At 31.8% G+C, this 23,290-nt stretch overlaps 1 protein-coding gene and 2 long non-coding RNA genes across 3 annotated transcripts in view; 1 reads left to right on the top strand and 2 right to left on the bottom strand.

The window, feature by feature from the left end:
- LOC140440117 (uncharacterized) overlaps positions 1-23,290 on the top strand; it is a 352,003-nt gene that overhangs the window by 281,583 nt on the left and 47,130 nt on the right. The gene's annotated exons all lie outside the window — the stretch shown is intronic.
- Positions 1,849-11,326, bottom strand: LOC140438459 (uncharacterized). The gene is made up of 2 exons (XR_011950537.1): positions 11,109-11,326; positions 1,849-2,124 (listed from the first exon to the last, which is right to left on the bottom strand). It is a non-coding gene; the product is annotated as an uncharacterized lncRNA (long non-coding RNA).
- Positions 14,429-21,077, bottom strand: LOC140438460 (uncharacterized). Its single transcript, XR_011950538.1, has 2 exons — positions 20,905-21,077; positions 14,429-14,683 (listed from the first exon to the last, which is right to left on the bottom strand). It is a non-coding gene; the product is annotated as an uncharacterized lncRNA (long non-coding RNA).

The following is a 23,290-nucleotide window of genomic DNA, read 5'->3' on the forward strand; positions in this document are numbered from 1 at the left end:
CATTTCACCATTTGAGTTATTTTCTCTCGAAAAGATTCGCTTGGCATGTTAATTATTTGTTTTCAACCGTTAACCAACACAGCTAAAAATTAAATAGATAGACCATAAACCTGCTGTACAGTTGAGGGGAAATCATTCACTCGTAGAGGGGCCACACCGTTTATACTATCATTCTTCAATAAACTGCAGTGGATTTAAATATTATATTAGACTTGTGTATCCGACTAATACTTTAGAAGGAATGATGTATCAGAAATTTTGCAACACTGTTTAAAAGTTAGACTCGCTACTCCAACATTAAATATAGATAATCTTGGAACCGTTATCCCCATAAAGCTCACCTAAACTTTTACGACAAATGTTTTATCGCTGTGAAGTCGGTAGCTGGCAGGTAGGATTAAGAAATAGTGAGAATACTCTAACAGCAATTACTATCTATTCTACATGTATCAAATTATACAAAGGAACTGATACGACATAAGTGAACTTTATTTGTGTAGATGAGATTTAAGAATCGCTCATTGGACAAAATCAACGCATTTTGGACAATCCCATATGACAAGAACAATTGATTTTTATAATCAAAATATCATGTCCCTATCACGGAGATGGGTTGGTTCGTCATTTTCTCAACACGACATTTTGTTATTTCACCCATGAAGATAACCAGCATAAACACTTGTGTTAGCGTATCTTGTTAGCTGGGAAGTGTTCATAGTGTACCAGACAAGAAATATTAAGAAAAAACTCCAAAAGGCCTAAATTGTAAAGTTTTCTATTCTTTATTATCATTTTAATTGTTTTATTGGCATTTCATACACAAATCTTTGATTGTGATTTAATGGTTACTAGCGGACCAACTCGAGATCGAGTTTTTTAAATGAAATTTTTATTTTGCGAGAAAAATTAAGAGATCAATACAAACAATATAAGCAAGAATATACATAACATTCATCAATAATAATGCAAGTAAAAAAAAAGTGATTATGGAAGTCGACCTCAAAACCGGAATGCAATTTTTAGTTCATCAAATGTCGACATGGATATCATTTAGCAGTTAATTTTGCATGCTGATCACGAATCCGGTGTCAGATTTGCTCTATCTTGACGTTTTATGCGCGTTTCGGGTCACTTCCGGTGTCGGATCGCAACCGGAAGTACATATTTAGATTCGTCTCGACGAGACCTTTCAATCCATATATACATTGTGGGGTCTAAAACTTAAAGTAAATTTTAACTTCCGGTCATCTCAAAACCGGAAGTGAATTTTTGCACCAAAAGTATTTCTTGACAATCTCATACGTAATACTAATAATATTCCGAAAAAATATTTTAATTATGTAATATGGTTTTTGAGTAAAGTGGTGGACAAGAAATGGGCTTGTGAAAAGCGTTTTAGTATATGAGATTGTGCAATTTATATTTTCCAATCAATACAAGATATATGTTCAAAGTTTACCAGTGTGTGTAATTGGTTCTCCACTGTCTTATCCACAAAAGCTACAAGTGTAACACCAGTACCTTAGCCGTATTTTTTGATATTTTTGGTTACGCAATTTATTTACTAAATGCTTACCCCTTTTCTTTGAAAGAGATATGAGTACAATAATAATTGTCTAACAATAATAACTAATATAAGGAATGTATAACTCAGTATTAGCTGGCTGTTTATTTCTTGTGTGTCTATGATAAGTCACTGTCTAAGAGCATTTGCCAGAACGTTGTTACAACCATTCTAATATGATATACCAATGCATAATACATCAAAATCAGCATTTTCGAATTAAGTCGCCTTTTACTTCTAAACTTGCAGGAGTAACACTCACTATATTGGTTATAATAATACACTTATAGACATAATAAACATTATATTACTCATAAAAATGGTCTTTTGTGGTTGAATTTTGTGGTTCTATCTGTGGTGGTAAATTGCATGTAATTTTTCGCAAATTGGTTTTGCTACCTTGTTACAGTCATCTTCAGTGCGGAAATTGTTCTTTGTATAATCGCATCCATAAGTCATGTCGGTTACACAAGACCTGGATTTTACGTCCCATCGCCATACTTCAATAGACCCAACACGGCACACTTCTCCGTATGCGATAGTAACAGGTAGAAAGCAATCTAAAAAGAAAGAGATGATGAAGAGCGATGTATGTATCTGAACATTAATATGATTTGAAACTATATTTCTTTTGAATCCTTAATTGGATTTTGATGATTTGTTTTTCTTATTGTAGGTATATTTCTTTATTATTGTTTTTTGAAAAATGTCAACGTTTCACCTATAGTGTGTAAAAGCTGTAAAAATAAAGTTGTGTTTTTTCATCTAATTTTGCAACACCCTGTGGAATGTATTAGGAACAAACGCTATATGTTATTAAAATGTCGAGAGAGATCGCTTTATTATTTCTCAATAGTTTTGTAAAAAAATCATCTCGATATCTCTATTATCAAAAAAGAAAAGTATGCGTGATTTTCTACTCTCCAAAATTAATGCACCATATCAACTACCATAATTTTTAAGCTACACTTCTCAACAATTGAAGTGGATATTATGAAAATGTGTATTTTATTTTTTGTTCCTAAGGTTAAATAGAAAAATGGAGTGATATAAATAAATATTTATTTTTACTTCGTATTTTCATACAGATGAACCGAAAGAAAGAAATTTTTTAAGAAAAAAAAAAATAGAAAATAAACAAAAATTGTAAAATTAACAACCTAGAATTTCTATTCCTGCTCAATTTCTAATATCCTGAAAAGAAAAATTAATAGTGTGTGGGTCAACTTTAGTGCTCTAACTCTATTGGGAAGACCTCTTATTAAATTATTGATGAACTGCTGCGGTATACGTTCCCAAATCGCGCGTAATGTATTGGCTAACTGATCTAAGGTTTGGGACGGTTAAAGGAGCCTGTTTTGTTGCCTAGACATTTCGGCCCAAACATGTTCAATGCAATTCATATCAGGAAAACACGGTGGCCACTTCATTCTTGTAATGCCATGAGCTTCTATACACTCGTTGACAATTCTCGCACGGTGAGGGCGAGCATTATCATCAATCAGAACAAATTGTTCGCCTATTTACCAAAAAATTGAACAACTATTGGTACTATGACTCTGTCTCGATATCGTGTAGCAGTCATTGTCTCATTATTCAGACGACTAAGTCCGTGCGACCGTCAAAACATATGCCTCCCCACACCCAAACGGATCCACCTCCAAAAAGAGTGGTTGGGACTCTCAGATTTTCATTGTAATGCTGTCCTCTTTTCCTCCACACCAATATTCGGCCATCATTCGTATACAAACGAAATCTGGACTTGTTAGTAAAGAGACAATTCCTCCAATTTTCGAAATTCCACTGATAGTCTTCCATCGTCCAGCGATATCTGCATGCACGCTGCTCCCTAGTAAGTCGTGGATGAGTAGCGCGCCGTCTAGCCCTTAAATTGGATGCATGTAACCGTCTTCTGACAGTTTGACTGGAAAACGCTCGTCCAGTATATTGTAGATCGTTCTCTTTCTCCTCCATGCCTGTTTGTTGCAGATCCAGTTGCAATTTAGCCTCATAGCAACCTTTTGTTGAGTTATGCCTTGTTGGATCCAACGAACTAATTACTCGAGCTGCACTAGTTCTAAACCTCTTTGCGGCATTCTGTTTTTGTGATAAATAGATTTATTGACAACTGGTAAAGCCAATACAAGCACTTTTATACGAATGATATATTCATGTTTGGAACAACATGTCTCTCTTTGTACGAGCAAAGGGCCAATAAGAATAGGGAGAAAAAAACCACATGCAAAAAATATTGGCAATAAAGAGAGCATATAGAGTATAGTAGAGGCAATTATTTTAAAAATAGTTTTATATGTTAATTTTAGGAATTTTAAATTAATCCACTTTAATTGTTGAATAGTGTATTTTTCGTTTGAATCCTTAATTGGATTTTAATGATTTTTTTTCGCATTGCAGATCTGTTTCTAAGTAATTGAGGAGCTGAGTATCAAAGACGGACTACTCCATTTTGTACTTTTTTCAGGAAAGCTAAAAAACTGTAGCGCCTTATATTCTCCACATCCAATTGTGTTTTTTTATGAGTATACTTCTAGCGTCTCTGAATACTTCTGAATAAAGAAAATGTAAATATATTTATGGTTTATTCCCTAAAATCAATAAAAATAATGGAATTGGCCGATTTTTCAACCAAGCTCTGGAGCTGTCCGGTTTTGAACCCTATGTCGACCATTTTAAAATTGGAGTTGTTCGATTTTGAAACTACATATTAATAAATAAGCCTACCTTCAAATTCGGAACAATACATCGAAAAACTTCTACTGGGTACTATTTCTATTACACTAATTACCATGTTTTAAAGCAGGTGTTAGTGAACAAAAAAATACGCTACATCATAAATCTTTGTTTAAAAATTTAAATTACTTTTAAGTAATAATTCAAGTAAGATCATTACTAGACTTCGGCAAATATGCAAATAAAAATGTAGAAAATATGCGCATAAATATGCACGTGTTTACCCGAAAATATGCAAATATTTTACAAAATATGCATACAAATAAATAAAAAAATCGTAAAATAGTAACAATTTTTAAAAAAAAAAAAGTGTACATAACTAAATATTTCCTACTATTCATTAAGATTTACATTTATTTTAAGTAACTTACATCATTTTTAAGTATGAATAAACTTATTTAGAATTATGGTAACAATAAATGACCAAGTGGTGTTCAAAATTTTCTAACAAAAACTTGTGGCTTCTGTCTGAGTACATATATTTATATATGGAAAAACTTCGTTCAACATCAACTGATGTAACGGGAGCATTTTTCAAACTAACCAAAACATTTGGTTCTAAATTAATTGTTTCCGAAATATTTCCAGCTAGAACACTGACTACTTCAGAAAGAATATGGTAACCTTTATTTTTTTCCATAGTAGCTTCAAATTTTTTTAAAATATCTTTTCCAATATTACCTCTAACGTTCCGACAACATGACGCAAATTCTTTTATTAATGCTGTACTTTCGAACAATGACAGTTTTGGTGATTCTAACTGAGTAATTGTTTTTTGAACAAAACTAAAATTTGATTTTATAAATGAAAGTTCTTGTTGAAGCAAGTTACTCTGAAAAGTTTGTTTAGAATCCAAAAGAGATTGGGACCTTTCATCTGTTAACGTATCAATTATGTTCTTTATTTTAACAAAATGATCTGCATAAAAATTAGCTACTTCTAACCATGTCCCCCATCGCGTTAAAATAGGTTGTGGTGGAAGAGGAATGTTAGGTAGCATTTCTTTATAAAGTTGAATTCTTATAGGAGATTTAAGAAATACTTTTTTGACACTGGATATCATGGTATTTACAAGAGGAAACTTTTTTCGTATTTCCTCTGCAACTCTGTTTAATCCATGCGCTACACAAGTAACATGTATTAAATCTGGGAAAAATATTTTTAAATTTTGTCCTGCTTTCATCATATAAGGAGCAGCATCCGATAAAATAAGCAGTAATTTATTAGAAGAAATAGTTGTCGGAAGAAAAAAAGTTGCTAATGTTTCTTGTATAAAACGCGAAATTGTTAAAGCATTTGTTTTCTCAAGTTGCTGGCATGAAATAAGATGAGATTTTGGTAAGGTATCTTCTTTAAGAACACCAATCAATAAATGAGCAATATACTTTCCTGAGGAATCAGTGGTTTCGTCTACAGATATGTAAAAATAATTATCTGCAATTTCTTCCTTAATATTAATTAACACCGACGAGTATAGCCCGTTCACATTATTTCTTCTTAGAGACCGATCACTTGGAACATTAAGTTTGCAATATTTTTTTAGAAACGAACTAAAATTTACATTTGCTAATTTTGAAAGCGGTATGTTTGCAGACACTAATGCGCGACACAAGTCTTCATTAAAAGTTTCTTGCTCATCTAATTTTTTTGAAGTAGATTGGAAACATTTAGCCATTGAAGTTTGATGTTTTCCTCCTATTTTTCCTTTTTTTGCAATGTGTGAAGCAGTTCTCACATGTTGGTCTATCTGAAATTTCTTCTCACATGCTATCTAAAAAATAAAAATAAAAACCTTTATTTTAACCCAACCTTGAAAATATAAAAATATACAAGGTGTTTTTGGTTAATCAAATAACTGGTTTGGAAAAAAAAAACACTCGCTAAGTGTTTTAAATGCAGTATTAATCCACAAATTAGTTTTTGTTACTAACCATTAGTACATCATATAACTTATTTTAAAATTCAAGTTTTTTTTTTGTTAATTCAATTACAATAAAAATAATTGTGTTTTAGAATAGCTGACTTCATAAAAAAAAGTGAAAAATTTTTCTAAATACACACCATTGTATTGTACCATGGACAATTTTTTCTTACTAAAGGAAGCTATTTTTCATTTAAAAACAACCTACGAGTACTAAATTTCAAGTAAATACGTTTATTGGTTTTAAAGTTATTGTTGTTATTAACTAAAAGAATTTAATTTTTTTTAATTTTAACACCCTGTATCTCGAAAAGTAAATAAGTTTGACCCCTCATTAACTATATCGTTTTGTTTAATTTTTCGAGAAGTATCTACAGTCAAACGTTGTAAGTGTCATTTGGAAACACCCTGTATGTATGAAATATTAGATATTTAATAGAAAATATTAGATACTTACAATTTTGCCACAGACTGAACAGTAGATTTTTCCCATATCCATAGACAGCTCTTTATAAGGTTTAATCCAAGTTGAAACACTGGTTGTTTTAGGCATTATCAAATCACAATCTTCCTTTTTGTTACGCACAACGAGTGTTTACGCTTTGAATATCAAAACAAAAATGATTTACAAATCTGAGCATCAAATTAGAAATGTTTAGGTACCTAATTCAATAAACTGGGAGATTTTGGAAAATCCCTAAATTAGGAACAAAACTATTAGCCGTTTACCTGCTGTTAAGATACAATAAATTTTAGATAGATTTGGGGATTAGATCATAAAATGCAAATGAGCGAACCCTTAGCGATTATCCAATAACTGAATGCCTCAGTGACCGAGACTTTCTAAGAATGTTGAGGGCTACTTAAATTGATCTTCTTTGAAATTGTAAATGTTTTGTACCTGTAGAGATTACGTACTTAGATCATTTCTTAATTAAAATGACTACAAAATTTTATACAAGAATTGAAATAAATTGGTATGTTTAAAAATTTTCAAATACAGTATAAAAATCTGAACTTTTATGCACTTTATGCAAACTTTTATACAAATATGCCAAAATATGAAATATTTGCATAAAATATGCACAATATGCAAAATATGCAATATGCATATTTGCCGAAGTCTAATCATTACAATACATTAAGGACTAAGTCGTACTGAGTTTCATCCCTCAGGCCCTCATATTCGCAGGATTCACCATAGTCATCCTCTTCTTGATTGATAGCATCAATTTCAGCAGTTGCTTTATTTGATGAGTTGATAGATGTACCACTGGTAACATCAGAATACCAACGCAAATGTTCCAACTCTTCCCAATTATTTCCAAAATGTTTCGTAAGAAGAGTCTTTACGTCAGCTATTTTCTTCGGATTTACTGAACAACCCAGAGTAATTGGGGCTGGATTAATTTGAGAAATAACTTTTTTTGTGATCGACAACAGCTTGCCAGCTCTCCTGCAACCAACACGTTAGTTTTAGCTTTATTGCGAACAAAACAGAAACGTTTGCACTTGAAAACGGCAAAGTGAACACCCTGTGCAGTTTTTTTTAAGTTTTTTAGCTTCATCTTTCCAATTTAGAGCAGTCCAATTCTCACCCAGGTTTTTTACTTTTCCATATTTGGAAAACACCTCCAAGTACTCTGACACTTCATTTATCGTTGTCAGTTTTTTAAACTCTTTCTCCAGCATACCAAAAACTCTGTCTGCTGAAAGAAAAGAGTGACCGGTTACTGGGAATACAAGTTCTAAATATTCCACATTATTAGGAGCATAGTTATTTAACCAAAACGCGCACATTGCTTCGCATTCATGTTTTTATTTTGGCCCGCACAAACACCAGCAACCAAACGAACCACATTAATTTCTGCAAGATAGATAGACGATTTTTGCATGTCGTTTTCACACCATGTATAAATTGAGACAGAGTCTGGATTCAGTGAAGTTGACGAATTACCAGAAATGACAGCAAGATCAGTACAGCCGTCTACTGTAATATGCCATTCGATATGCCTTCTTTTTGGTTTCCCATGAATTAATCATATCAGTATCCTTTTTTTGTGTATCTTGTTTTACTCTTTCTTCAAACTCAAGGCAAGTTGAGCAAACATCTGTAAGAGGTGACATTGAAACGTGTGTTAAAAATGTCTCTTAAGTAAGATTTTTTACCTTTAAACAATTTTCGTCTGTGCTTTGATCATACATAGCGTACATTTTGCTGATGTTCAAATCAGAACTAAGGTAAATTTTCTTGCTTTTACCTCTACTACAATGACACTCAATTCCCTTAAATTTTTTAATAAAATTAATAACAGATGCTTGTTTTTCTACAAACGCTGCCTATTGCTTTCCTATTGCCACCACCAGTTTCTTGGGGCACCAGAGAACCATCCTTCTTAAAACGCTGAAATACACTTATTATTCTATGCTTTGTGATCACTAAAATCTGTAAAAAGGCATTTCTACACACCTCTATTTGAACGTGGGCCTCATTTAACACAGAATAATGGTAGATGTATGCTTTGGAAGGTCCACCTTTCTTATTTCGCATTCTTGCTGGCGCAGATTCCTTGCAATACTTGAGAAGAAAACTATCTTGCTTTGTTTTCTCCTTGGAGATGTAAAAAGCTGAATGGAATTGCGAAACATCTCTCATAGTTAGCAATTGGCAACATTTTTTATTGCTACTTCTATGCTTACAAGTCGGATAAATTGGTACTGATTTCGCAGAAAACCTGAAGCAAACAAACAAACATGTGTTTAATCTTCTCAGGGATAAAAATTAAAATTTATACATTTATACAAAAAACGGTGTTCGTAGATAACATAAACCATGTCAAGACGTAAATTAGTATACACAGACGACATGCTACGACCTTTTAATCTTATCCTGTTCCCGGTTCCAATTATTTTCGTCGACTAATCTCTTTCTGGCTTGATTTTTAGGTGGTTCAACTACGTTCACTTGCATTTTTCGGAAAAATAACGAAAATATTGTTAAAAAAAACACGAAAACGGTTAAAATAACGTCGTTAACTGTAGCAAACTTAAAACGCAATGCCCACTCTGAGTAGGTTTATCTAGTGCGCATTACAACGTGCTGGAAATACTACCACTCGATTGGCTGTAACGGAATAGTCCGATTCTGCTACAAAATTAAGTTGGAGTTGCCGGTTTCTGAAACTGATGCTCGTTTTAAAATGCAATTTTTTGCATTTTCTAGTCACATTTGACACTAAAGCAATTCAGATTTGAATTCCTCGAAAAAAATCCTATAAGAATGTACCTTATAGCTTAATTTTGAAAAAATGGAGTTGTCCGTCTTTGATACTAAGCTCCTCAATTAATGTATTAATTTTTTCTGTGAAATGTCAACGTTTCATACATATACGGGATGTAAAAATAAATTTGATTTGATATCTTATTTTGCAACACCCGGTGGAATTTGTTAAAAGAAAATCCTATATCTTATTAATACTTTGAAAAAGCTTCATTTTTTTCAACATTTCTGTAAAAAAATAATTGATATCTTTATTATCAAAAAACAAAAGTACTTGAAGAAAAAAAAGAACTTGATTTTATCGAATTGTAATACTCATTAAAGGAAGCAGTTAGTTGGCTATGAAAAATCAAACAATTTGACAGGACAGTTTAAGACTGTTACATTTCAAAAAATTGTTGTGCTATTTTGCGTATGTTAGTTGACATGGACCGTATATCAAGAAATCTGAGCCGAGATGAATGTGTTCACGCAATTATTTTAGCTGATGTAGCGGTAAATTATCATGAAATAGGTTTAATGTTAAGAGTATCTCATACTACAATATCACAAATTATTCATTAGTTTATCAGGCTTCGTGCTATAAGAAAAAGTTTTATCACTATGAGACTATGAGGTTACAAGTCAGCCTGAAGAAAACAGAATATATAGTTATCAATTCAGATGCAAGGTTTGAAGTGTTGATAGACGAGGACGTAGAAATCAAATAAGTAGAAAAATTTTAATATTTAGGTGCACTCATTGCTAAGAACGGCTTGGAAGAAACCGAAATTAAACACCGAATTAATCAGGGACGTAAAATTGTCTTAACTCCTTATGGTGAGATCGCAACATTTCCAAAAGAAACAAAAAAAGAATAGGGCAAACCATGGTTGAATCAGTTCTTTGTTATGGCTCTGAAATATGTACAATTAATGACCTCTGAAGAGAAGATTGTTGGCAGTCGAAATGGATTATTTGAGAAGAAGTGCTAGAGCATCAAGGCTGGAAAGGAAGACCAAAACATCTATAAGAAATAACATGAATGCTACAAAAACGTCCTAATTATAAATAGTTTGAAAATCTTCTTGTTTATTATTTGCCTAGTAAATTTACACTTTAGTAAGTATTTCTTAATTTCTTCTTCGTAGTTAGTTCTCCCAGTCCTCCCCAAAAATTATTGTTAAAAGAATATCGTTCCCTTATTGTTAAAGAATAAGGCTATACCATTTTTAAAAATCACTTAAATCGGAAAACAGGTTTAGAAAATTCGAGCCATAAAACATGTCCCGTTTTTAAGGTGGTACGTAAATTTTGCTGTTCAGTGTGTAGGTTTTAGTAACTAATCTGTTTTTTAATAAAGTCGATACAAGCACATAAATAAGTGAAAATGAAATTAAATAGTTACTACCGTAATTACTGACTGTGTCCGGAAAGCGGATTAATCAGCAAATGCTGACTTTTAGTGAACTACTATGACTGGCGAACTACTATGTTCTCTGTAAAAAACTCTCGAAAGATAAATACGTAATTTTTCGGAACAAATATATATCTGATTAAACAATTGTGAAATAACGAAGTACGGTTTTAATATCATAATAATAAATATTTACCTTCTGGTCTATAATTCCGATCTGCATTAATTGATACAGTAAAACAGACAAACAAAATAAAGATACTGAAGAATTTCATTTTTGATTTTGAAACTCGTAGAAGTAACAGACACCCCCTAAACCAAAAGTTTATGCTTTACTAAAATAATAATTAATATTTACATGTTGTAAATGCTTTATATTATATGATAAGACTATAAACGTCTCCATGTGGGTGGCGGTTGATTGGTTTCAAAGGATTGAACAATATAAACAATACAATTATGTAGGATTTACCATAAAAATATCTTACAATGGGTAAACTGCATACAATTTGATTATAAACAACAATAAAAAATTGAAACATAAAATGACAATTTTAATAAAATCTATCACCGCCAACCACTTCATTTTATTAATTACATATCTATTTTTTTTACCCGTCGTACTTCTCACTTTTATGTACTGTTTTAATAAATTATTACTTTTTGCTTAGTTTTTTACTAAAAACTAAAATCTGTCTTAAGACAAAGGGTACTAAAAATTAAACAAACTTCAGGAAAGGTATTCTTAGAATTCACAAAAGACAAAAGACGAATCATTTACAGACAAGACAAAAAGACATCAACATAACAGAAGCAAAAATAAATATGCTAATTACTTAATGTCAGACTATTATTATCTATCTGTACAACGCTACATATAAAAATAAACATATAAACATACAAAAACAGCAAAAAACATCTATAAAGAAATAAGCAGATGAACTCAAAACAGTCGAAAAGCATTGACTACGATCGGAGCATCATTTTTTCAGTATAGAAAATAGAAATGACCATGTTGTAACTAATGCTATAACATTCAGTCAACACTATAACCCAAAGTTGAACATAGATAAAGGAAAAAGGAAGGTCAGGTACCTTTTCTGGTATGAAAACCTTGTTGTTCATCTGCCAAACGTATCCTATAATTTATTCGTTTTTGCAGAAATTTGGTTGTGTTGAATTTTGGCAATCTCTTTAGTTTTCTATTAATCGAATTTTTTGAATAAAATACGTCAATATGATAAAAGATATTGTATATAATATATGATTTTTTACTTTGATGACTAACTAAATTATAATGAATAATTCACATAAAAGCTGTGTTAGGGCGATCTTAATTAATAAAAATTACATTATTATTAGCATTACATGAGATCCGACAGACTGTTGAAAAATTTGAACTTCCAACTATCTCTAGAAACGAAAAAGCTGTTATCCGAAGATTAAGAATAGGACATACCCGATTCACCCATGAATACTTAATGAAGTTGTAACGAAATTATTTTGCCTACGCATGGGGTATTATTATGGGGGTTGAAAGTTGGGGACAGAAACTATTGGGGGTAGAGATAGGGCAAGCAAAACAAATCGAAACTTATGCGGACGGCACTCAGGGTTTGTTAGGAGAGCTGGGGTCGTGGATAAGTAAATGACAAGGGGTTTGGATTGGGGCAACTACAAAAATATGATACAAAAAGTCATGAATCTCTTGGGACAAATAAAACAAAACACACAAAGGAAACAGGAAACACCTCTAGTAATTTAAAAAGGATGGCACTTCGAGTTGCCTAATTATAACTATTACAACAACTAGTTGTAATTAGGGAAATAATTATTAGAAATGCAGAACATATCTTTTTCAAATGAAACTCAAAAAAGGGTTAGTTAAAAAATATAACATTTATTGTGTCTTACCACAAACAGTTATAAAAATAATGACACAAATTACTATATAGATTAATAGTTACAGAGTACAAGAATAACAAAAAAACTTACATGTGTCCTAGCCGTTTACAAACTCTGTTGCTACAAAACTTACAAAATTTCTTGGAGATTAACCTTCTTTAAAAATAAAACAAACTAAAGTAAAAAAAAAATAATAATAAAGCAAGCTGTCTTAAATAGCTGTTAAAGCGAGGTTAACATTACATTTAAAATAGAAAAAATCAAATCCTAAAATTTAAAATTTTGAATATTACAATTTTTTAAATTTTAATGAAAGCAATATGTTTAAAAAAATGTTTGTCTTTACTTTAAATTTAAAATATTGTTCTGAAGCTATTTTCTTGTGGCATTTTAAATTAATTACTATCTAAATGGGAATAAGCCACAATTAAAGGTTAAAATACGTTTATTGACGTTTCAATTTCCACTTCGTAAATCGTTCTCAAAATACAAACATTAGTAAATTAAACAAATTTTGTTTTTTGTTACTTAGTGAAAAATTCCTCTAATAATTTAATTTTATCTGACTCATCTATATTGACAATTCAGACATACCTTATACATTTTAAAGTAGACGACTTTAAAATGATATTGCCAATATTGTTGAGTTGCGTTCCTGGGACGACTTTACTTATAAGATAGTTCATTCGATTACATGAAATCAACTTTAACTTGAGAATATCCGTCAGAAAAGATCATAACATGTAATTCGTCTTTAAAAAGACAAATAAATGCCATGATGACAGTAAAATTCTCCTGTTAGTGATTCCATAGTAAATTATGAGGGAAAAACTAGGAAAAAACCTCATAATACTATTCCGACATGGTAAGTATTTGATCATGCATTTAGTTTACCTTCAATAAACACCAAATTCCGATTTTATATGTTTGTTATTTAAAAAACATAAATGATGTATTCTCTATATGTTACTGACTTACCAATACTGGTATTTTCCTTTTAATAACTTCCTCTTTCAATATGGGTAACCAGATCCTACTACATTCTGCCGAGGAATTCGCGACACAATTGGTCTCATTTAGCATAATTAGAGCCGCTTCTTTGATTTTTCTCTTTTTACCATCCGTTTCTTTTAGGACTATATTTGAATCATTCCATTGAACCCTATGTTCATTATCCCATGCGTGTTTACATATTTGAGATCTATCAAACTCTCTATTTTTAATATAGGATTGATGTTCACTTATTCTAACAATGAACAAGAAAGGACAAAGAATTGCATTTATAAAATACCTTGTGAATGAGATCAGTTTTATTTAGGTGAAACATCAAGACCATTAAATGTTAGAGTTAGAGACCATTAAGAAAACTTAAGTCTAATATCAAAGACGTTTTAAACTCACCCGATCAAGTCTTTACGAATATGGCCCCTTGTTTTCCATGTACTTTACTTATATTTTATTATTTAGTCATAGGTTCTAAGCTTATAGATTAACTGTAGCAATTAGTTACATGTGCTTATTGTAATTATTGTACACAATATTGTTTGTGTCAATGGTCATTGCAGCCGAGACACATTAATTTAAATAAAAAAAAATTAATAAAAAAACCAATTACAATTTTAAAATTTTTATTTAACTAAATGTCTAAATCTTAGTGGGCCAAAGCGAGTTGTGCTTCAGTTAGATTTTCACAAACTGGTTTAGCAACTTCGTTACATTTGTCCAAGGAGAAGAAATTGTTCTTGGTGCGGTTGCAGCCTCCGTAGTTGTCACTTACACAAGCTTTAGCTTTGATGTCCCATCTCCAGACAGGAATGAGAGCCAAACAAATCACTCCTGTGTTGCTTTCGACAGGTCTGAAGCAATCTGTAATAAAAACGTAATGCTTAATTTAAACGTATGCTTCAAAATTGTGAAATTTAAGGATGAATTAATTAAATTTAAGTAGACAATATAGCATAGCAGCACCGTTAATTGAATATTTTATATATATGCCAATAAACCAACCTAAACTGCAGTAGAAATTATATGCTGTTTTAATTTGTAGTTCTATTTACAACTTGGAAATCGTTGTCAAAAAAATTCCTTATAATTCCTCATAAAAAAAATAAAATTGTGTATAATTGAGTAAGGTTTCTTTTTATGCGGATTATTTTTATGCGATTTTAAAGTTGTGTGGTTTGTATTTCATCCAAAAATTTCTATTATTAACTATTATAATTAAATATTAACTATTCACATCTAGATGTCAGTAAAGTGAGCCTTTGCAATTCGGGGATTCCCTTGTTACATGATGTCCCTATTACATCATCGCGAGTTTCGGATTGAAAGGTATAACCTGGTATTGTTTTAAACTAATTTTTCTCTTAGCAGTGCTTCGTTTTATAATAGTTGTTTAAAATTTTGCCGATTCCAAGTTGCAGTATAATAAGCAGCACGGTTTTCGGATTGAAAGATTTCAAGTGTGTGTTGTAAATTTTTATTTTTCATTAGAAGAGGTTTTTGCCATCTCAATGTCGTAACTCTAATTTTTTTTATTTCTTTTTTAATATTTTATTTGGCCCAATGGAGAAAAAAAAGTCAAGGACAAAAAATTTCGTTGGAAACGAAAATTGCAAGTTTAGATCCTTAGGAAAAGGAGACGGATCTATGGCAATTGGAAAACATTTTAATTTAGGCGAGTCAACTGTAAGAGCAATAAGAAAAAGTTGCTAGAAGAAATTCTATAATTTCTGGTACAAAATTAAACTTCAAATTTTCATCTTACATAAGGGATATATTATTAGAAAGAACAGAAAGAGTTATCGCGATTTAAATTGAGGAACTAATTCAAAGAAGAATTCCTGTAAGTGGTTATTTAATCCAGGAAAAAGTTCTTTAGTTTTATGAGTCATTGAAACAGTCAGAGCCACCAACTTCCATTCCCAAGCTGGTAAAAAATTTTTAGCTAGCAAAGGATGGCTAATTGGGTTTATAAAAAGAAATGCATTTCATATTATCAAGATAGCCGGGGAGAGTGCTACAGGAGAAAAAGCAGCATCAAAAATTTTTCCACATGAGCTAGCGAAAATTATTGAAGATGGGATGAAAGGATGAAAAAACTGCAAGTGGACATAACGCAAGCAAAGATCGAGTAACTTTATTACATACTTTGTAGCAATACATCTATATATATATATGTATATATATATATATATATATATATATATATATATATATATATATATAATATATCCCCAAGAAAGAGGATAAAGCAGATATAAAATACTACCGTCTTATAACACTCCTCAATGTAATGTATAAAGTCCTAACAAAAATTTTAACCAATAGATTGACGACAAAATTTTGACGGATACCAGTCAAAAGAACAAGCTGGTTTTAGAAAGGGATTCAGCACAAGTGACCATTTTCTAAGTATGAAAATACTTATAGAACGAGCAAATGAATACCACATTCCTCTATATATAGCGTTCATAGATTTCGAAAAGGCTTTCGACAGTGTCGAACATTGGGCAGTGAAAAGTTCTTTGATTAACAGCAGAATTGACCACAGATATACGGAACTAATAGCCAATATATATAAGGAAGCCAAAACAACAATTAAAGTATATGAAGGAACAAAATCAATACAAATAAATAGAGGCGTGAGACAGGGTGACACAATATCACCGAAACTTTTCAATCAGGCTCTGGAAGATATTTTTAAAAGATTAGAATGGGAAGAAAAAGGTATAAAAATTTGTGGACAACGCTTGAACCATCTAAGGTACGCTGATGACATCGCATTGATAACCGATAAAAAAGAAGAATTATTTGAAATGATGAAAGAACTGGACGTAGAAGCTGGAAAGATAGGCCTTAATATAAATTACAGCAAGACCAAAACCATAACAAATACAGATGAAGACATCAAAATGAGGATCGGACAAGATGAAATAGAACAAGTTCAGGATTATATATACATATCTGGGTCAAACTATAAAACTTAACAAAGAAAACCAAACAGCAGAGATAAAAAGACGAGTTAGACTGGCATGGGCGGCATTTGGCAAACTAAGCTACATTCTTAAAAACAAAAGATATCCACAGCATCTAAGACCAAAGTATACAATCAATGCGGACTTCCTGTTCTCACTTATGGTTCCCAAACGTGGACATTTACAAAAGCAAACATGGACAAAATCATAAAAACCCAAAGAGCAATGGAAAGACAAATGTTGCACATAAGACTAATGGATAAAAAGAGAAACGAGTGAATAAGAGAGAAAACAAAAGTGAGGGATGTTAGACAAGAAGTTGCAAAATTGAAATGGAGATTTGCCGGACACAATATAAGACAAAAAGAAGACCGATGGAACAAAATTCTTATAAGTTGCAGACCGTGGGAATATAAACGAAGCAGAGGAAGGCTCCAAATGAGATGGGCAGATGATATCAAGAAGCACGTAGGCTCAAGGTGGATGACTATAGCGACAGACAGAGATGAATGGAAAAGGATTGGGGAGGCCTATATCCAAAGATGGACCGAAGAAGGCTAATTAGATCGATAGATAGCAATACATCAGGAGATAGGATGTTGAAACCGCTCTTAATAAATAAATCTCTTAGACCACGTGCCTTAAAAGGCAAAGATTTACTTTACAAGTGAAACAAGAAAAAGCAGTTGATGTTAGAAAATTGATAGAAAAACATTATGATTTAAACTGGAAGAGTATTAAAGTATTAAGCTATTTTAAACAATTTTTAGAACGAGACAACTTAGGAAAACATCCACCTGCAGACGAAGTTCATAAATAATAGTTCATAAATAATTCGTTTACTTTAGCCACAAAATAATAATAAATAGCCACAAAAACGAATAGAATTATGGACCAGTTTTTTTTAAGTTTTGTATGAATTTCTTCCAGATATTCAAAGTAATTTATTATGCTAATATTTCTTTTAATTTCTGGAAACTTTTGAATTGATTTTATGTAATTTTAGAAGGCTACCGGACCTATCCTTACTTTTTCAAGGCAAGTAATGTCTTTTTTCATGCAATTTTTTATATGCGCTTTTCTGTGAAACATATCCACCGCATAAAACGAGACCTTACTGTATACGCTATAGATGGTGATAAAAGAAATTTTAGACATACTTGTGTAAGTCTAAACGTGTACTTTAAAAACGCTGGTGTAAAATTTGCTGATGATTTCATAGGTACTTTGCTGCTTAAGAAAAAAGAGAAGAAGATAAAATATATGCAAACTAAGTATTTTGACCACACATTGAGAAATATTTCATTCGTATTTATAAACTGATAACAATAGGAAAGATCGAAGGAAGGATATCGCCTTCGACCGAATGCGTATTTTACGGACAAAAATATTTGTCACTGAAAAAGCCGCAATAAAACACGTTCCTAGTCACGTACCATCACTTACTAATAAGAGCTCAAGGAACGAGGAGGAAAATATGTTCAACATAAAACATAAAAAATTAAACTAATGAAAATTTCTAAAAACAACATTTGTTTGTAGACTTCAAACAGGCATATGACTCTACAATAAAATACAGTCAAAAGAAACAAACTCTTCAATAAATTGGCTGAATTGACAATACCACACAACCTAGTTAGACTCATTAAAGCCACAATGGTAAAAACTCAGGCATATGTACGAATAAAATACCACCAGACAGACTTTTTCAAAATTTCGCAGGGGCTAAAGCAGGGAGATGGACTGGCTCCAACTTTGTTTAACCTGGCACTGGAGTATGCGGTTAGACAAATGCACACTGGATAGAGAAACCTACTGACCAACCGAACGGTTCAATCGCTGCTTATGCCAATGATATTAATATTATGAGTAGAACATCAACAGGAGCACAGGAAACATACGCAAAGTTAAAAACGCAAACAAAAAGGCTAGGTCTGGAATTTCACACAGAAAAAACAAGAATAATGATACAGGCCAGAAGAAATATAGTCCCACAAAACATTATACATGAAGATGACATTGAACGGTTGGAAAGTTTACATACCTGGGAGTAGAAATATGTGCCGTATATACGGAAGAGAATAACGCAGGCAAACAGAGCTCATTTTGGCCTCTTCCATATATGTCGATCTAAAAATGTCCACCGAAATACAAAGATGAAAATCTATCAAACCTTAATTCGACAAATAGCATGCTATGGCAGTGACGCATGGGTTCTGAAAGAAACATCCAAAAGCAAACTCGACACATTCGAAAGGAAAGTACTGAGGAGAATACTGGGACCTGTGAGGGAAAACGGAATCTTCAGAAGTCGATGTAACAACGAGCTTTATCGAATTTAACGAATTTAAAATTGTTCGCCAATATGAAAATGAAGAAAACTATGAAAATTTGGAACATTACCAAATCTATCTGGGTAAGCAAAAGAATATAAATAATATATACAGGGTGTCCAGAAACTCTTCTGACAAACGAAGACCGGAGATTCCTCAGATAATTTAAGACAATTTAACCAAATCCACCTAGTCCGAAAATGCTTCCTTAGAGAGCTAGAGCTCTTTGAAGATGGCGCCTTGTAATTAGTTTTTTTTAATACCTCCAGAACGCTTTCAGTTATTTATTATTCAGAGTGGAATCGATTTCATTAACTGGAAATTTCTCGTACCGGTCATAGGCGTCCGTTTTGGGTAGGTCAACGGTTATTTTAACTTATAACTCTTTTGTGTTTAACTTTTTAGCATTCATTATAGTGGATTATTAAATGTTGAGGTATTTTAGTACTAAAAGGCACTCTTACCTTAAGTCGGTAGGGTACACCATTGTCCAGAAAAATCGATTTGAAAATGTGTCGTTTGTTCGTCATGAAAGTTCAATTAATAGTTACCTTAATTCATTTTATAAATTATCTTCTGTTTTAATAAATAGGGCATACAATTCGTAAAAAAAGTTTGGAAAAAGAAGCAAAAAATCAATTTGAAACAAAATTGTATTTAAAGCGTTTTAAAAACAAACTATTTATTACGATTTAACGAAACTAACACAAAGGAACCAGTATCAAAAGTAGATGGTTACACAACGTACTCGATGTTGATGACCTTTGCATAAATTTGCCCTTCTGCTTAGAGAACGTCGGGTTTTTGCAAAAATTTCAAAGTTATTTCTAAATTCGTTGCAAGCCTCTTGTATCCTTAGCTAGAGTTTTGCACGATTTTGTATATGGAATAAACAAATGCTTCTATGTATCCTCCACCTCTTCCAATCCAGTAGTCTTCGTAGTTATTATCAAGAAAGTCACGTACATTCCTGCTAAAGTAGGCCGGACAGCCAAAATTCCTTATAGCGTGTTCCATTTCCATCAAAAAACAAAAAATTACGGTAATCTATCAAATGTTATATTTTTTAATTTCTCATAGTCTACTTTAGGCTTGTTTATTAAACTAAGTAGAAAATGAGAATTTATTGATGAAAAACATGCTTAGTTGTTAAAGTACCTAACTTTTTTATTATAAAACATTAAATAAAAAAATATAATTTTAAAAAAACCTGAGGCTATAAATGAGTTTTAATTTCAGTATTTTATAAGTGCTAGAATATTCCACTGGGTGTTGCAAACTTTGAGAAAATAATACAGTCTGATTGGTACACCTTTTATACAATGAAAACTTTACTATTAGCAACAATATAACTTCAAAGATATTGTTAAAGAATAAGGCTATACCATTTATAAAAATCACTTAAATCTGAAAACAGGTTTAGAAAATTCGAGCCATAAAACATGTCCCGTTTTTAAGGTGGTACGTTAATTTTGCTGTTCAGTGTATATTTTTTGGTAACTAATTTGTTTTTTTAATAAAGTCAATACAAGCACATAAATAAATGAAAATGAAAATATATAGTTTCTACCGTAATTACTGACTGTGTCCGGAAAGCGGATTAATCAGCAAATGCTGACTTTTAGTGAACTACTATGTTATGACTGGCGAACTACTATGTTCTCTGTAAAAAACTCTCGAAAGATAAATACGTAATTTTTCGGAACAAATATATATCTGATTAAACAATTGTGAAATAACGAAGTATGGTTTTAATATCATAATAATAAATATTTACCTTCTGGTCTATAATTTCTATTTGCATAAATAGATACAGTAAAACAGACAAACAAAATAAAGATACTGAAGAATTTCATTTTTGATTTTGAAACTAGCAGAAGTAACAGACACCTGTAAACCAAAAGTTTATGCTTTACTAAAATAAATTAATATTTACATGTTGTAAATGCTTTATATTATATTATGTTAAGACTATAAACGTCTACATGTGGGTGGCGGTTGATTGGTTTCAAAGGTTCCAAGGTTCCAAATAAACAATACAATTATGTAGGATGTACCATAAAATATATCTTACAATGGGTAGACTGTATACAATTTGATTATAAACAACAATAAAACATTGAAACATAAAATGACAATTTTAATAAAATCTATCACCGCCAACCACTTTATTTTATTAATTACATACCTATCTATTTTTTTTACCCATCGCACTTCTCACTTTTATGTACTGTTTTAATAAATTATTACTTTTTGCTTAGTTTTTTACTAAAAACTAAAATCTGTCTTAAGACAAAAGGTACTAAAAATTAAACAAAATTCAGGAAAGGTATTCAAAAGGCCCGTTTTCACACTACGTCTTATTGTACGTTTTGTGGGTCATATAAAACGTACGACAAAATGTACGTTTTGTCCAGTGTATACACACTACGTTTTTCCTTCCGTTTTCTACCTCATTTTTAATTCAGAGTCTTGAGTTGTGTGAAGTTTGTTTAGTGATTTTTTTTATTATGGATGAAACACGGCTGCTTTCTTTTATTTTTTCAACCATAACGATACTATGACTGAGGAAAAGGGGATGAGGAGGGAAAAGACAAGATGGTCAGGAGAGTAGACTTCTAAAAAGAAGCCAGTATTCCCACGTCTCGTTACTAAAAGAGGCGAACTAGATGACTGGCGCAATTATTTGCGAATGGACACCTCAGCCTATTGTCAATTGCTAGAGTTGGTAACACCATACATATTGAAATAAGACACTTCATGAAAAAAGCCATTACACCCCATGAAAGACTCACAGTAACTCTCAGATATCATACAACAGGACGCAGCGTCAAGGACTTGGAGTTTACAATCATAATATTCAAACCAGCGTTAAGCCAAATAATTCCTGAAACCTGTAATGCAATCTACTTGGTTTTAAAACATAACTACTTAAAAACTTTTATACAATTCAATAAATTCCCCGAGAAAATCGTGGGTGCATTGCCGCAAATCTGACATTATTAGGCTTTTTTTTGGGAAAAATGAAACGAACTACAGTGGAACTAGTCGTCAAATAAGTCAAGATCGGACGACTTGTCTGAACATGTATTTTCACGTAACGTTTTATCCTATTAGTTCTCGCAAAACTATGATTCTCCCATTATTTCTACGATCTGACCTTGGATTTAATTTCGATTCGACAAGACGTACGTTTTGCTGTTTACATGCCACGTTTTATTGTACATAGGATTTGTCCTATCCAACAAAACGTACAATAAGACGTAGTGTGAAAACCGGCCTTTAGAATTCACAAAAGACAAAAGACGAATCATTTAAAGACAAGACAAAAAGACATCAACATAACAGAAGCAAAAATAAATATGCTAACTACTTAATGTCAGACTATTATTATCTATCTGTACAACGCTACATATAAAAATAAACATATAACATACAAAAACAGCAAAAAACATCTATAAAGAAATAAGCAGATGAACTCAAAACAGTCGAAAAGCATTTACTACGATCGGAGCATCATTTTTTCAGCATAGAAAATAGAAATGACCATGTTGTAACTAATGCTATAACATTCAGTCAACACTATAACCCAAAGTTGAACATAGATAAAGGAAAAAGGAAGGTCAGGTACCTTTTTTGGTATGAAAACCTTGTTGTTCATCTGCCAAACGTATCCTACAATTTATTCGTTTTTGCAGAAATTTGGTTGTGCTGAATTTTGGCAATCTCTTTAGTTTTCTATTAATCGAATTTTTTGAATAAAATATGTCAATATGATAAAAGATATTGTATATAATATATGATTTTTTACTTTGATAACTAACGAAATTATAATGAATAATTCACATAAAAGCTGTGTTGGGGCGATCTTAATTAATAAAAATTACATTATTATTAGCATTACATGAGATCCGACAGACTGTTGAAAAATTTGAACTTCCAACTATCTCTAGAAACGAAAAAGTTGTTATCCGAAGATTAAGAATAGGACATACCCGATTCACACATGAATACTTAATGAAGTTGTAACGAAACTATTTTGCCTACGCATGGGGTATTATTATGGGGGTCGAAAGTTGGGGACAGAAACTATTGGGGGTAGAGATAGGGCAAGCAAAACAAATCGAAACTTATGCGGACGGCACTCAGGGTTTGTTAGGAGA

This window comes from Diabrotica undecimpunctata, chromosome 4 (genome assembly GCF_040954645.1).
Source record: "Diabrotica undecimpunctata isolate CICGRU chromosome 4, icDiaUnde3, whole genome shotgun sequence".
NCBI classification, from domain to species: Eukaryota; Metazoa; Arthropoda; class Insecta; order Coleoptera; family Chrysomelidae; genus Diabrotica; species Diabrotica undecimpunctata.